We start from the raw sequence: 4,998 nt of genomic DNA, 5'->3' as shown, positions 1-4,998 counted from the left end.
TTTTAATTTTAATTTGGAGTTAAGACAAAAAAAAAAAAAAAAAACTATTTCAATGAAACTTAATGACCTAATATGTCTTAATAATTCAATTTAAGTTATTAACAATATTAAATGTATTTTATAAAAATAATTTGATAGTATTAATTAAAGTTTAAGGAGGAATTAAATTGTCACGTCCCAAAACCCACTCTAAGGGCATGACGGTCATTTCACATCTCAAGAACAAAGGCTCAAAGTGGAAACAATACAAACATTCATATTGTTACTAGAATTTACCAATTACCAAATTCATATTCAGAGTAGCATGACAAAATTCTAAAATATCCAAGTATCAACTTTAAAAAAAAACACTAACACATCAACTAGAGCGTTATTGTCCAAATAACTCCAAATTCAAATAATTAAAACAAAAAATAAATTTTAACATCTAAACAATGTTTAAAGCCTAGCCATTACTTTTCGCCCGAACTGAGAGTACCTAGAAAATTATCAACGAAGGGGCACAAGTTTAAAGTTCAATAAGGAATATCAATGCAATTTCATGGATCAAACATTTTCAATCATGCCTGCAAATAGAAGATAAAACATATATTTATTTTCATAAAAACTTTTAAGTTCAAAAGATTAATACATTCAAACTTTTCAACAAAACTTTCTCGTATCCATTTCAAAACAATTTTTCATCAAAACTAAATCAAATACATTCAAAATATCTTTACTTCATAATTGAGTAACTAATTTCAAATTTGTTCTATTTAAGGTGAACTAGTTTCAAATAGTAATTTTTTATTTTTACATATTTAATTTTTAAATTTAGATTTAGGGAATCCTTTTGAATTTTGAATTTTATTTTTTATATAGTAGCTTTTTATTTTTAGGGTATATGGAAATATTTTATTTCTAAATTAAGATTTAGAAAATATTTTTGAACATCGCTTTTTATCGATATAAAAAGCAATCAAGCCATCTAGAAATATTCATTATCGAAGTCGACTTCAATTATGGCAAACACAAATATGGTGAAAAAGCACACAACACTGGAAGACATGAGATAGAAATAAAAAAAATCGAGAAGAAAAGATCCTTGGAGCACCTTCTCCAAGCGTTGAATAGGACTCTTCAAGAAGGCCGGCGAGCTCTGCGCTTTGTGCGGTGCTGAGGCCGCTGTCATCATCTTCTCTCCGGGTAGGAGGGCCTTCGTCTTCGGCCACCCCTCCACGGACGCTGCATCGATCGCTTCCTCCATTGCGAGACCAACTCTCGTGCGCTGGTTCCGGTGAAGACGATACCAACCTGATAAATTTTTTTCCAATTTTTCCCTTCTTTTTTTCTCTTATTTTTCTCATTATTTTTTAAGGAAAATATTATAATATTTTCTTTAATATTTTTTTTTCATCACATTTTCCATATCACCTAAACTAAAGAAAATAATTTTCCACATGATTTTTTTTTTTTCATTTCCTTACCATTTTTCGGAACCAAGCATAGCTTAAATGAAAGAAGTTTTTAGAGAATGATTTGTTATTAAAGTTGTGAAAAAATGATTACAAAGTAATCTTTTAAATACAACTTCAAGAGCCCCATAACACCAATCTAACTACTCTAATAGTAACCTAACTACTCTTAACGACCCTTATCAAACTTAGAGTAGTAAGATCCTCAACTCCGAGTTTGTATCTTAGGATTGGAGAACCCAAACTAGAGATGACCTTTATGAGAACATCAACTATTTGATCTTGAGAAGGCATGACCCATTATTTTTGAATCTCAAGCCCATTTGTTTCTTCAAAGTCCAACCCATTCACCCACATATTTATAGTTTTTTCTTGCTTTCACTCCCTTCCTTTTTCTTCCCCGTCTCTAAAAAGAAAAAAATCGTAAAAATCTTCAAGGTTAGATAAATTGTGTAGGAAGATCTTTTAAATTGGTCAATAACACTTATTCACACCTCATTTAGATGTAATTCGGAGAATAAATTTTTTTATTTATTAAATTAGTGAATTTGATTATTTGTTTAGCGTTTTTTTATTTATTTAAGTAGTTTATTCTTTTAACTCTTTCTATAGGTGGAACAAATTCTAAAATTTTCAAATTTTCCGTTTTCAATTACAAGTGTGAACTACAAAACTAATTTGAAAAAAGAGCAAAAAGACAATATTAATTATTGTATCTTAACAACTTAAGATTTTTAGTCTGATTTCGTTCCCATGAAAAGTAATCTAAGTGGATTTGGAATCAATTGAAAAATAGAAAGAAAAATAAAAAGAAAACTTCTCTCATCATAATATCCTTAAATGGATTTTTTAATATCATACAAATAAATGACGAATGCTTTCCTATCAACTTTTGACTATAAATATTTGCATAAACCAGACTTAAAACAACGATCCTCTTACTGGTTGGTGTCTTTTAGACCGGAGAGATCAAAGAAAAACATGAAGAGCCCTTCTACCATTCTTCTTCTTCTTGTTGCTGTTCTTCTCTTGACAAATGGTAAAATGATTTTGTGGAGTATTTCTTTTTCTTTCTTCATGATTTCTTTAGTCTGAACTAAAAGTAGATGAATGATACTTGCAGGAAATGAGGTGAATGCGCAACCAACCGGAAAAGTTTGCGCAATAACTGAAGTCCAGCCCAACTGCAATGATAGTAGTTGCGTTGATCTTTGTGTGGCGAAATATGGAGGACCATCGGGTCAAGATGCAAATGGATTTTGTCAACCACCTTCCACTTGTTTATGTACTCACAAATGCTAGACCTCTGGATGGCAATATTCTCTGACTAAATTAAATAAATTTGTGTCCTTCGTCCAATGAAAAATAAAGCATATATATATATTCTACCTATATGTATTCTTCAATAACTAATAATTAACAGCACTTCTCTTTTTCTTTACCCAATCATCCTCATCTCCAATGCTATCCAAACGCATCTCCTTTCTTTCTAAGTTATTAGAAGTCATGGTAAATTCACATTATTCCTTTATATATATATATAGAAAAGTTAGCTCTATTCTTACACAATGTTTTCCTTTTTTAATATCAACAGAGAAGGAAAACTTACAACAACCCCAAATATTTCTAAAGAAAGAAGCATTGATATCTTCTAAGATGAAGTTTCTCTTTTGGGTCCAAGAAAATCCCTTCAACATTCAAATTATACAAAAAAAAAATTTCTTATGCCTAATATAATAGTATTTATCTAAATTGCGAGAATAGTTTTTGAATCATTCCTATTATAATTAATTGGTTCACATGGATGAAATAATTTCTAAATTTGTGAATTTAACTATCCTTGTGTTTTTTCTTGAAAAATAACATATTTTGAACATAAATACCGGCCCTTTGCCAATTTCAAGTGTTTACATGTAGATTTTAAAAGAAAGAGTTATTTCTACAAGAAAAAAGTGAAGATATTTTTGTCAAAATGAGGTAAAAAAAGAATGAAGAGTTAAATTTCAAAATTTGGGTTTTCAAAGACCTTTTTAATCAAATAACCCTTCCTATTTAGGCATGTTAGATGCTACAACATAAAATGTTGTTTTTTAAAAATATTTTTTGTTATGCCCAAAGAAATATCAATAATTATTCTAGTATTTCATAAACATGATTTGAAGTGATGTAAGTTTTTAAAGTAACATTTTAATATTTCTTAAATTGTATTATTCAAATATTATAAACGTATGTAGCTTTCAAAATAGGGATATAAAAATAAATCTTTAATTAAGTATCCCTTTTGGATACACTTGAGGTTACATTTGGTTGACCGGATAGGATAGATATATATCATAAGATATCATATCCCATTAGATAAGAAATGCATATATTAAGATATGAATTTTAATGAGATTTGATATGCATGAATATTAAATCCAATGGATATGATATTGTACAATAGCATATCCAATGAGATATGTTAGGTTATATTTATATTTAATTTAAAAAATGAATAAAAAATAAAATACATGACGTTGCTTTTCAATGTTTAAAATAAGAATTATATTGCATTCCAATATATTTTATTTTAAAAATATGAAATTTCTTTTATGTTTAATAATACTCATTCTTAATATATATATTAACATTTTTTTTAGTTCTACCTTTTTAACCATAGATTTAATTTTATAATAAAAAATTTATTTTGCAAAATAAGTATAATAAAAAATTAAAAAATTGATAAAATAAATAAATTTATAATTCCTAAGATATGTATATTCTATGTTTTAATTTAAAATTAACATATCTTATGTAAGAGGGATATAAAAAAGAGATAGATAACATATCTATGGACTCGTATTTTTCACGCATGCATTCCCATTTGATGGCGAGACTCGTTTTTTTTTTATATATATAAGATTTGGGGTTGATACTTATTATTATTTATTTTAAAAGGAAAAAAAACCTCAGTGTGACTCCTAAAAAGGAAAAGTATGTTTGTGAAAAATCAAATTTGGATCAAAGGGTCAAGTTACCTATCAAGAAGGTATGGTGATAAACCTCAGCACCTCTGTGGACTTTGTATTTATCGCATGCGTTCCCACTCGATGACAATACTCGTTTTTTATTTGAAAATTGTTTTTGGAATCACCACTTATTTTTGTTTTATTTTTAAAGGGAAAAACAAAATAAGAAAGAAAAACCCTAAGTGTGACTTCTTTAAAGGAAAAACAAGTCTATCAAAAACCGAGTCGGGTCCGGAGATCAGGTTATCTATTGGAAAGGTACGATGATAGACCATATCATCCCTCTAAGCCTTAAAAACTAGGTCTCTACTATTTGGTTAAGGCAAGTGTGGCAATTGATCAATTAATCGTGGATACCAAATAGTGATCGAAGATGTACTATGACCAAAGTGCATATTGGAAAAAATGATCAAGCAAATAAGGGAAGATAGGATGTTGTTAGAAAAATTAGGCTAATCCAACCTATAGTAATCACCCTAGAGAGGGAGTGAATAGGGTGATAGTCTCTTTTTGCAAATTTAAACTATGCGAATGTA

General features: G+C 28.6%; 1 long non-coding RNA gene across 1 annotated transcript; it reads left to right on the top strand.

Annotated features, from left to right (window-relative positions):
• Positions 1-2,350: 2,350 nt before the first annotated feature.
• Positions 2,351-2,900, top strand: LOC109122905 (uncharacterized). Its single transcript, XR_002030424.2, has 2 exons — positions 2,351-2,493; positions 2,578-2,900. It is a non-coding gene; the product is annotated as an uncharacterized LOC109122905 (long non-coding RNA).
• The last annotated feature ends 2,098 nt before the right edge of the window (positions 2,901-4,998 follow it).

Source organism: Vitis vinifera, chromosome 7, assembly GCF_030704535.1.
Source record: "Vitis vinifera cultivar Pinot Noir 40024 chromosome 7, ASM3070453v1".
In the NCBI taxonomy this organism is placed as follows: Eukaryota; Viridiplantae; Streptophyta; class Magnoliopsida; order Vitales; family Vitaceae; genus Vitis; species Vitis vinifera.
This window is presented reverse-complemented; position numbering and strand designations above follow the sequence as displayed.